The following is a 12,577-nucleotide window of genomic DNA, read 5'->3' as shown; positions in this document are numbered from 1 at the left end:
GCACTAAAAGCCATACGGCATTACATTAGCTACTCGGTGGTTGAAGGATTCCCATTCCAAATAAAAGACGATTAAAATTTTTTGATGAGCGGGAATCGAAGGCAGGCCATACCGGGTGAGAAACAGAGAGGATAACCCTCCAGCACGGAGTTAATTGTACCAGACTTCTATAAATGTTACTAACTGTACAGTAAAAGATTCCTCATGAGCATTGTTAATAACACCACAATATTTTAAAAGGGGCTAATTTCCTGCTTATGTGATGATGAATCAGAATATTGATGCATATTAATTGGGAATGCCTTTAATTATTGTTATTATTAGTAGTAGTAGTAACAGCAGTAGTATTTTGTTTTTGTTATTCGAATTGAGCCTGTATGGACTGGCGAGGTAACAACCAATCTCATTTTCAGTGTCCGTGTCTTGTTCGTCTTCCGGCTTTGACGTCCTGCCAGTATCTCTTGAGCCTACCGATCAGCGCTTTCTTCCGCTCCTCCAGTAAAGGGCCTCTCCGTCTTCTTTGTTATGTCTCCACCATAAAAGCGTGACAGCTTTTCACAGTCCTTCTGAAACAAACCCTGTCATTGAGTTTATCCGCCGTAATGCCCACCTCTCTCAGCTCTTCCTCACACTCTTAGAACCATCTCAACTTAGATCCTTTTGGTTTTAGAAAATTCCAGATTAGTCATTGGGAAGATGTGCCCATAAAACATCAATCTTCTCTTTCTAATTCTTGTTATTGGTTCCATCTTTCTGTATACTTCTTTATTGGCTATCAGTCGAACCTGCCCGTCAAACCGTCTGTTGCTCAAGAGCTTCCGCCTGGTTGAACTATTATTATTGTTGTTGCTATTATTATTATTATTATTATTATTATTATTATTATTATTATTATTAATTTATGATCTTCCTAAGATCCATAAACACGGAGTTCAATAGCATAGGTTCCCCTACTTATAACCTATCCAAATACCTTCGAGAACTCCGTAAGATGGGCATAAGTAATGGAGCACCCATCAGGAATTCATCGCAATTTATTGGCATTTTATCCAATCTGCATGCCTCTTCTGGTGATATTCAAGACAGTTTTGATGTTATATCTTTGTTCACTAGGGTTACAGTCATAGACACCTTGTCTCGGTTGGATAAGATTTTTCCTGGTGACATCGTAAATCTGTTTCACCTTGTCCTCACCACCACGTATTTCAGTTTTCATGGTACAATGTATGAACAAATGGATGGTGTTGCCATGGGATCGCCATTGGCACCAGTTATGGATAATTTATATATGCAGAATGTTGAAGATCACATATCTTGCATATTCAAGCCTTCCATCTGGTTAAGATGACTCATTTATTATCTGACCCCATGGTGAACACGAAATATCCATATTTTTGGACCACTTGAATAACTTACATACAAACATTAAATTTACTATGGAGATTGAGCGTGGAGGATGTTTGCCGTTCTTGGATGTTTTAGTTTCCAGGAAACCTGATGAAACTTTTAGTCATTCGGTTTACCGTAAACCCACCAATACTAATAGATATCTTTATGAGTCCTCTCACCACTATCATTGTCAAAAGTGTGTAGTGCTTAACACCCTTATCAGCCGAATAAGGGTGGTTTGTGAGGAGGATAGGTTAAATGGAGAACTCGAATTCCTAATCAGAACATTCCTGAGCAATAGCTATTCAATAAAACAGATTGACGAAGTGCTACATCCTAAGCCGAAAGAGACATCGCCGTGTGATTCTCCTCATTTTAGTCTGATCGTCTTGCCATACATACAATCTGTCACGGATAGGTTTGGCAATATTCATAAAAGGCACAATATCAAGGCCATCTTTAAGCCTAATATCATCACAGGCAATTGCTTACGATATACTAACGATCTTCTTGGTTTAAACTGTGCTAGAATATATATGATTCCTTGTTCCTGTGTATCTGTTTATATTTGCCTAACATGTAGGATGGTATCAACGAGGGTTACGGAACATCGGAGGCACGTACGTCTTTGCCAACCAGAGAAGTCTGCTGTGCCATACAGAATAACCATCAGATACTTTCTGATGCAGTATCTGTCATTTGAAAGGAGAAACGTTTTACACCTACAATCATTCGTGAGGCGATAAGAATTGCTAAACACCCGAATAATTTTAACAAAGCGGACGGCTATATACTGAGTATTTTATGGCTACCCTCCATAGTTAGGGGCTGCCTGGCCGAGGCGGTAAAGGTGTGCTTGGTTCGCCCGGAAGGACGTGGGTTCGAATCTCCATCAGGAAGTCGTAAAATTTAAGAAACGAGATTTCCACTTCCGGAGGTGTATATGGCCCTGAGGTTCACTCAGCCTACACCAAAAATGAGTACCAGGTTAATTCCTGGGGGCAAAGGCGGCCGGGCGTAGAGCTAACCACTCTACCCCATCACATGCCGAGGTTAACAATTGTGGAAGCCTTTACCTTCCATTCCTCCAAGGGCCTTTATGGCCTGTACGGGGGTAACTTTGCTTTGCTTTTACCCTCCAAAGTTAAGTCTTCAACATCTTTCTCCTTAACTTTGACGGTCCTGGAATGAACTACATTTTTATAACGGAATCTTTCTATCATGAGTCGGCTTACCTTGGAGTGACAACTGCCATTAACAGTTTTCATTCTTCATTGCCATTGCGGCCCACGGGCTCTTAACTTGAAAGCGTGGGTTGGCGACCATGGTGCCCTTAGCTGAGTTCTGGTATTACTTCCACTTACTTGTGCCAAGCTCCTCATTTTCATCTATCCTATCCGACCTCCCTTGGTCAACACTTGTTCTTTTCCGACCCTTACGGTATTAGAGTATTCAGGGCCTAGGGAGTATTTCATGTTCACATCCTTCGTAGCCCTTTGGCCGATACCTTCATTTTCCGTTTTTTTCTCTCTGATTAGTGTTAATAGAGGACGATTGCCCAGTTGTACTTCCTTTTAAAGAATAATCACAACCACGACCACATTGCCATTGCTCTGAAGATGATATTGGTTGCAAGATTGAAACGCGTCGCTGTATGATAATGGTAACACGACTTAATATCCCCAAAATAATATGTCATTTTGTGATCATGTAAGTCTACGATTTGAAAATCTCCTCTCTAGGGTGTGTACTGGTACCCTCTGAAAAAGGCTAAATGGGCGTGAACTACACCAAGGATGAAATATGAAAATCCACAGCCCGTTGTCAGTTATTCAACCTAGTCAGGAATGGAATGAATTAAGCCCCCATCTAGCGGCGAGGATAGGAATTGTGTCGGGTGCCGAAGCCTGTTACGCCCCTCTGGGACAATGATTAATGAATAACAGATGAAATGATATTGGTGAGTGTTGCTGGAATGAAGTACCCCAAGTAAAACCGGAGTGCCCGGAGAAAAACGCCAAATAAACAATATCCGTTTTGTCCAATACAAATCTCACATGCAGAGGCCGGGATTTGAATCACGGAATCCAGCACTGAGAGGCCGGCGCGCTGCCGCCTGAGCCACGGCGGCTACTGCAGCAAAGTTATCTACCTAAAAGGAGACCTCCACAATTTTTTGTAATAAATAATCTTTATAAAATAGCATTATTCACGAAGGTACGTTTCATCCAACCCTTGTAACAAACACATGAACAACCCTTCAAAATAAGCAAAGTCTGGAAAATTTTCCCCTAACGCTTTACCTTATAAAACGTAGTACCATGTTTCACATGGTACAACACATACTAAGACACCTGATATCCAAGAGCTGTCGCTACAGAAACAGATTCAAAATTAGTACGAAACTTTCTCAAAGTGACTTAAGTGCCAACAAAGCACTTCTACATTATCAATCAATCACTACTGATCTGCATTTAGGGCAGTCGCCCAGGTGGCAGATTCCCTATCTGTTGTTTTCCTAGCCTTTTCTTAAATGATTGCAAAGAAATTGGAAATTTATTGAACATCTCCCTTGGTAAGTTATACCAATCCCTAACTTCCGTTCCTATAAACGAATATTTGCCGCAATTTGTCCTCTTGAATTCCAACTTTATCTTTATATTGTATTCTTTTCTACTTTTAAAGACAGCACTCAAACGTATTCGTCTACTGTTGTCATTCCACGCCATCTCTCCACTGATAGTTCGGAACATACCACTTAGTTGAGTAGCTCAGCTCCTTTCCCCCAAGTCTTCCCAACCCAAACTTTGCAACATTTTTGTAACGCTACTCTTTTGTCGGATATTACCCAGACCAAATCGAGATGCTTTTCTTTGGATTTTTTTCAGTTCTTGAATCAAGTAATCCTGGTGAGGGTCCCGTACACTGGAACCATACTCTAGTTGGGATCTTACCAGAGACTTATATGCCCTCTCCTTTACGCCCTTACTACAACCCCTAAATACCCTCATAACCATGTGCAGAGATTTGTACTCTTTATTTACAGTCATATTTAGGGGATTACCCCAATGAAGATCTTTCCTTACAATGTATTAAGACCTATGTGCTTACGATGATCCCCAAAGGAAACTTTTACCCCATCAACGCAGTAATTTCCTATTTATGAAACTCATAACCTGACTTTTAACCCCGTTTATCATCATATCATTGCCTACTGTCCAGTCATCTCAAGTTGTTCATAATATCACCAATTCAGAAGCATGCTGATAAGTTTACGCAACATAAACAATATTGTACACAATATACACATGGTTAAAAGTAATTTGAAAGAATTAACTGAGTCGGCAATGAAAAACAATGGCTTCCTCATTGACAAAATAAACACAGAGAACAATTTTTACACCAATGTTGACCGTTACTTTCTTAAAAAGGCGAATGAGTAACTTCATGCCGGGCTGAGTAGATCAAGCGGAAGAGCGCTGGTCTTCTAAGCCCAACTTGGCCAGTTCAATTCTGGCTCAGTCCGTTGATATTTGAAGGTGCTCAAATACGTCAGCCTCGTGTCAGTAGATTTACTGGCACGTAAAATGACTCCTCCGGGATAAAGTTCCGACACCTCGACGTCCCCGAAAATCATATAAATGTAGTTATTGGGACACAAAACCAATAACATTATTATTGAGTTACTTCACTGGAGCGCTTGCAATTCTTTCTTTTACAGGCCATCCTCGTTTACAGTATCTATCAGCAATCCTCAGTAGCTGAGGATGGCTTGTCTGAAAGCGATTGAAAACGCTCATATGAGGTAATACATTTAGCGTTTTAAGATACTTAACTTGAGATGACTTCACGGGTTATTGTTATATAAATATAACGTGGTGAAGGGATAAAATAATAAAGTCGGAGGTCTGATAAAACACCAGCGGAGAGTAATAATTTACTTTTATGATATGGGCAAAAACATCAGAGTTTAATGAACAACAGTAGAAAGATCCTAACTAAACGATAGTGGAGGATAATCGTTACGTTAGCCCTAACTTAAGTTTAAAAATGAAGCAATATGGCTAAGTCATTACAGAATAATATTTCAAACAAAGGGGGAGATTTGCGTATGCATTCCCTAATGATAATAACCATTAAGTTACATTCACGCAACATAGCCTCTGGTATTGATCAGTAATATGAATTCTTGAATTTACATCAGAATTATTCATCCGGATCTGTCTTTCGAAGAAAGTTAAAGATTATTCAACTGATAATTATTAATTATTATTAATCATCAAAAACATAGCAAAAGTTAAGTTGTAATAATTAGAAACGTCAAATATTAAGAGAAGAGATTGATACATTTATCTTCTTCGTACGTGGACCTCACTGAATATCTAGCTACTAATTAATCAATCAATCAATCAATCAATCAATCAATACTGATCTGCATTTAGGGCAGTCGCCCAGGTGGCAGATTCCCTATCTGTTGCTTTCCTAGCCTTTTCCGAAATGATTTCAAAGAAATTGGAAATTTATTGAACATCTCCCTTGGTAAGTTATTCCAATCCCTAACTCCCCTTCCTATAAATGATCGCATTACCATGAAAATTAAATGGGACCTGTTGGCCATAAAATCACACTCGAAACAAACCAAAACATCACACCACTGTGATGAAAACTCAAAACAACAACGCTGGATACACACGCATATAATCAACGTTGATGAGAAATACGTCAATATTCAAGAGTCATCGAACATAACACACTAGAAAACATGGCATAAATATCACAGATACAACTACAATGAGTAACTACCATCCAAAATATATACAAATGTCAATACAATACTTACAGATGAACATATAATATCCAACATGGCTCACGATCATGTTTCAGTCAAGCTCAGTAATTATTATTGTTATTTTCTACGTCACACTAACTACTTGTACGGTTTTCAGAGACGCTGAAAAGCATAACAGTCTATAATGAAAATGTATGCAATAATAATAAGAAGAAGAAGAAGAAGAAGGAGAATAGTGGCCGGGATGAATATTTCAGCTGGTAGAACGTTGACCTTCCGAGCTCAAATTAGTGGTTTCGATCCCAGTTTAGTCCGGTGATATTTGAAAATGCTGAAATACGTCAGCCTTGTGTTGGTAGATTTACCAGCACGTAAAAGTAATCCTGTGGTACAAAATTCTGGCATTCCATTAACGCGGCAATCAAAACTGAGAAGACTTTATCTCTTGGAGAAACTTACACCCTGACTTTTCACCCCGATTACCATCAACCATTGTCATCTGTCCATATCAAAACGTTTTCGAGGTTTCTCCGCAGCCGTTCACACTCCTGTAACTTACTTATTACAGCATACATTGATACGTGACCTTGGAAAAGTTCATATGCAATATTATGTAATTTCAAACACAGCCGCTGGAGATCCGTACCTATGATCATATATTACAGATTAATGTATATCGGAGAATATTTTATTATTAATCTGATATTAATATTTCGGAATCTGACATAAATTTAATTGGTCAGAAGACTTATGCTAACGCAAGGTATAGCTAAGTGAAATACTACCAAAAATAACAAAAACAACCAAAAATATAGTAACAGGTAGCTGATATACTTCAAACTACTCTACATTTCACGCGCAAGAAAGCAAGCCTAACCACAGTTTTACGACGAGATGCCCTTTCCGGCGCTATCTATTCAATTGAGTTTTACACTTACAGAAAAAGGGACATTATGTTTACTCATCCGATGGCTTACCGAGCGAGGTGGCCGTGCGGTCGGAGTCGTGTAACTGTTAGCTTGCATTCGGGAGATCGAGGGTTCGAATCACACCGTCACCGTCAACAGCCTTGAAGGTGTTTCCCCGTGGTTTTCCTTATTCACGCCAAGAAAAGTCTGGGGATACACCTTAATCAAAGCCTCGCAACCTTAGCCTTTTCCCATCCATGTGTTAGTGTGACGTTAAACCACTAACCAAAAAAATCTGATGACGTAGACAAAATCTCTCATGCAGGCTTCAATATGCTGGTTTCTTAGTGATGGTGACTTGAGATCCCTCCACGATTGCCTTCCATTCTAATAGCTCATGATTTAACAGTTGAACAAGTTGGAATCTTTTCTAAAACACCCATCGTGAAAAATTCTTGCATATAGTTATGTGGGTGATTCACTTGTCCTATTCTTTATCATAGGCTGTTAGTCTCGATACAAGATGTTTACCTGAAACCTAGAGGTGTTGATTAACTTTTTATTTTTTGAGGTATTTTCTCGTAGGCCTGTGTATCAATCTTGTATTAATTTTTACATTCGAACCCCACTGTCGGCAGCCCTGAAGATAGTTTTCCCTGGTTTCTCATTTTTACACCAGGCAAATGCTAGGGCTGTACCTTAATTAAGGCCACGGCCGCTTCCTTCCCACTCCTAGCCCTTTCCTATTCCATCGTCGCCATAAGTTCTATCTGTGTCGGTGCGACGTAAAGCAATTCAAATAAAAGTGTTTTTCCAGACTGGAAAAGTTAAAAAAATAACCCCTCCTGGTGAACATGAAGAAATAATTTCTTAAATAATAATAATAATGATAGTTATGAAGAAAGCAAGAATTTTGGAAGGAGTAAAGATATTTAAATATTGTCGAGAGATCAAATGTATATCTTAGCCCTCATAAAGGAGATTATTCCAGAACAGGAAAAATATCGTAACCAAAAGTAAACAATAAACTCTTAAGTTCTTTTACAGCAGCAAAAGACAGACAATAATCTGAAATCATTGTAAATTAAGTTTAGTCTAAAATATATTCGATCGAGGTCTTCATCCGAAGGGTTTATCTTATCCTGCAGGGCACGGGTGTTTGTGGATATGAGCTATGCATATATCCTGTGAATACTGAAAAACCTATGCTATGTAGACTGATTATTGAATCATTAGTGAAAGAATAAGAGTTATGGCTTCTTGAGCAATGCGTGATCGGTCAAGAAGATTTCTTTAAAAACCTATTTTTAAGTATGGCTTAGCAGTTAACTTGGTCCTTTCAGTCAGTCAACATGTATTAAATACTAAATTACACCCTTGGCCGTGTGCTTAGTATCGCGAAGCTGTGAACTTGCATTTGGGAGATGGTTCGAATCCCATTCTTGGCACCCCTGAAAATGGTTTTCAGATTTTCACACGAAGCAAATTCTATGACTGTAACTTGAAGTCCATGGCCGTTTCTTTCCTATTTCCTGCGTCGCCGAAAAACCTTCAGAACCACTAGCAAACAAAGAGAGAGAATAAAACTAAATCACCTTGGTGATCAAATTAAACAATTTAAATTCATTTCATATTGAAATGAGATTACAAATGCATTGTAACAAAGCCGGCTTCGTGGTCAATACTACCTCCTACAGAAGGACTGATGGTCGATTTCCGATGAGGTCTGGGAATTTTACCTGAATCTGAGGTCTGATTCGAGGTCCACCCTGCCCGGTTGAGAACAATAATAAAGGATCTGTCTGACGGTGAGCGTCCCAGTATAGAAGGCTGTAATAAGGATTAATCACGCTGAATGTGCATCATCACGTAACCTACGGGCTTTCGGATTGAGTAGAGGTCGCTAACAGGTCAAGGTTCATCGAGGCTGTAGCACCATCCGTTTTGTTTGCATAGTAATAAAAGGTCATTCATTTCACATTAATAACTAAAGATAAACTAATATACAATATGTGAAATAGCCCAGGATGAGAATTTATTTCAGCAAAAAAAGATAACCATTGGTCTGAAAAATGTATATAACTTATCAGAGGACTAATAGAGATTATTCATCACCGACAGGTTAGTAATATTATTTCACTCTCAAACAATGTAGGCTATAAGTACACAGCCGTCACCTATCACACGCTTTTCTTTTCCTTTCCCATTGACTCGTCCACATGATATATTTTCATACAGTTTGACGATGAAAGAAAAAGTCATTATTATGACATTTCTCCCAGAGCCATTAATCGTGAAAAAGAAAAAGTAGCTTTTGATATTCTGTAATCCCCGTGCTTCTGTTCAGTTCCACATTTGAATTGGCCGATTGTAAACATGAAGTTTTGTTGAAATTTTTCCAGACTTCGTAGAAACACAGTCTGCTTCAATAAATCGTTTTATCTATACAAATTAACAGAAAAAGTTGTAACAGAATTTCAATTGAAGTTGATCTACCGTTGAAATAAATCTCGAGGAAAATGAATATAACAATTAAAATCTTTGCATAAACTGTGATTTTGTAGTCATATAAACACTAAAACCTATCGCTGGAGTCGTAGATTCTAAAAACGTTGGATGAAATTATGTTCTGTAGCGTTCTTGTTATATGAAGCCGAAAAGAAATACAGAGAAGAAACGTGATACTCACTTCACTTATACATAAAATATGCACTACATCCATTCACAATATCGTAGATTATTTAATTAATTAGCAATACAAACACGTTCCTTTTGTTATTACGAATTTTCTTCTTTATGTCTGTTTAATAGAGTAAGTGAATTTGAAATTATTGTCCAATATGCTCAATTGCGCAAAATTATCTCGACTTGTGTCACGAACTGACCTAGTGAACGGCACCTAAATGGGCAAGGAGAAGGATAGGTCATGGAAGATAGGAAAATTAGAGATTTCACAGATGTCATAAGTTTGGAGGAAAACATGAGTTGACTGCGGGAGGTCATAAAGAAAACATTAAAGCAAAGAACCTGGAACAAGTATGGAGAGCAATATCCCTTGCCTTGATAGTCATCAGACAGACCATGTGCATGACTAGATCCTCAAAAACCAGGCAAATGCTGGGGCTGTACCTTAATTAAGGCCACGGCCGCTTCCTTCCAACTCCTTGTCCTTTCCTATCCCATCGTCGCCATAAGACCTATCTGTGTCGGTGCGACGTAAAGCCACTAGCAAAAAAAAATCCTCAAAAAGGACTGTGTTATTGCATTATCTGAAGTAATGAGTTGAAGTGCAGGTTTTGGTCTTGGAATTGAGGAGGAAGAAGATACTGTCGTGACATTCACTCAAAGTGAGTGATAGGGAAGCTGCCGTAGTGAATCACTGGCAGTGCGTCCGACCCATTATCCTAGATTCGTGGGTTACATCCCTGTCAAGACAATAGTTTTGTGAGGGAAAGGAAAAAACATGGAAATCCATGTCGTTGTTGTTGTTCTGATGGCTCATTTTGAGTCACCGAAAAAAAATTACTCAGCCTTAGATAAGGCCCAGGAAACTTCCGTTTTCTATGCTAGACATCAGCTCCATCATCGGCCTATCGAAATTGTTCGACATTCAATTCCACATCTGAACTGACAAATTGTAGATAAAAAGTTTTGTTGAAACACGTCCAGGTATCAGAAACCATTAATTTGAAACAGAAATCCAGAAAAAAACAGAAGTAAAAAATGTAATTAAATGTTGAAGGAAGTTATTGCCGCTAAAACACTACATATCACAGAAAAGTAAAATAAATATTATGGTATACCCGTAAACTTCCAGTCCGTACGTCTGTGTGGCCTATTCAGCACGGCTTTAGAAGATCTTCCACTCATCAGTTGAGGACATATTATTTTATTATTAACATCTAGCGACAATATATATGATATGTTATGTGTTTTATCTTTTTCTGGCTCAGTCAATTTGTGTAACTTGTTGCCCTTTTTTGTATCATACATAATACATTCTGCGTTTTATGTCTGTAATGTTTGTATCTTCTTCTATTGCAAGGTATAGATGGTTGCACGGTGTAAATGTAAAAACAAATGCAAACACCGTCCAAAAACCACTTTATCTAAAGACACAATTAAACCAACTGCTTTTTCCACCTTCACTTTCACTCAGGATGCTTATAAAATAACTAATATTTTTAAAAAACATAATATGAAAATTTCTTTTAGAACTAACAATAGAAGTCTTGATATCCTACACAACTCTAAATCTCTAAATAAGTGTAATGCTTTTTCTAAATCTGGTGTATACAGATTTAAATGCAACAACTGCAATTCCTCCTACGTCGGACAAACTGGCCGCAACTTCAATATCAGGTACTCTGAACATGTCAACGCCATTAAATACAACAGATTCTCTGCCATAGGACAGCACATACAAGACTCCAAGCATAGTTTCACCAGTATTGACAATGACTTAAATATACTTAAAATCATTAACAAACATTACTGAAAATTGCTTTATCCACCTTGACCAGTACTTCAACCCTAATTTCAATTTAAACGACATTTCTGAAAAACCCAATATCCGTTTTGACTTCCTAATTCTTCTTCTCAAAAATTCCAAATTCCAAAACCCCAATTCTATTTTCCATGCCTTACATAGCTCCCACCCACATTTTCTACCTCCAATAACCCACCCTCCTAACCCACCCTAAACTACCCCTCCTTCATTCCCCTATCTTATCCTTCCTCATTACCATCTAACTTCAATTTCTTTTATTCTTTCTCTTATTTCACTATCACTTTTCCTCGTTTAATTTATTCTTCCTTCTCTAAAAAAAACCCACGACCTTCATTTCGGTTCTCCTCTTTCAAATTTTAACTCTTGTCTTGCACCAACTTCGACTACTTCAATCATAACCTAAAAATTTTTCATTTAAAAATAGCGCACTGTGCATATAACTTTTCATTTGTTTTCCGATATTGCGCTTTTTACTACATTTTTTCTTCTCTCTACAATTGTTTTTTCAAGTCAACTGTTTTCCAAGAACTTAGCAGGAGTACAAGTACTCACTCAATTATTCTGATTTGCGTCGTATATTTTTATATACGTACTTAACTTCCCGCAACCGTGACAAATTCTAGACCTTCAAAACATTCTCCACTCTACTTTGGCGTTCGACCGCAGCGCATGACCTTGAATGTGCCGCGCTTATCACCAGGAGCTGGCGGCTTTCTACTACAAATCTATTCGTCTACGACTTCTAGTTATTTTTGATCTTCGTATATCAGTTGATAGTGTTGTGACTTTGTGCATACAGAATGTGGTGTCGTGTCTTTGTGCCTATCAAAGTGTGAAACTGACCTCCAATATTCATAAACATTGTACATTTTTTACGGCTGATGATGACCTGGACTAAGGTCGAAACCGGTCCCATTTAAATAGGAATGTGATTACTGCATTTCCTTCTTTTAGTATTGAATAGGTTGAACCTCCTTTTCA

General features: G+C 38.3%; 1 protein-coding gene across 1 annotated transcript in view; it reads left to right on the top strand.

The window, feature by feature from the left end:
- The window catches only part of Syt7 (Synaptotagmin 7), a 185,424-nt gene that overhangs the window by 118,434 nt on the left and 54,413 nt on the right, over positions 1-12,577 (top strand). The gene's annotated exons all lie outside the window — the stretch shown is intronic.

Source organism: Anabrus simplex, chromosome 1 (genome assembly GCF_040414725.1).
Source record: "Anabrus simplex isolate iqAnaSimp1 chromosome 1, ASM4041472v1, whole genome shotgun sequence".
Taxonomy (NCBI): domain Eukaryota; kingdom Metazoa; phylum Arthropoda; class Insecta; order Orthoptera; family Tettigoniidae; genus Anabrus; species Anabrus simplex.
Note: the sequence above shows the minus strand (reverse complement) of the source record. Positions and strands in the feature narration are given on the sequence as shown.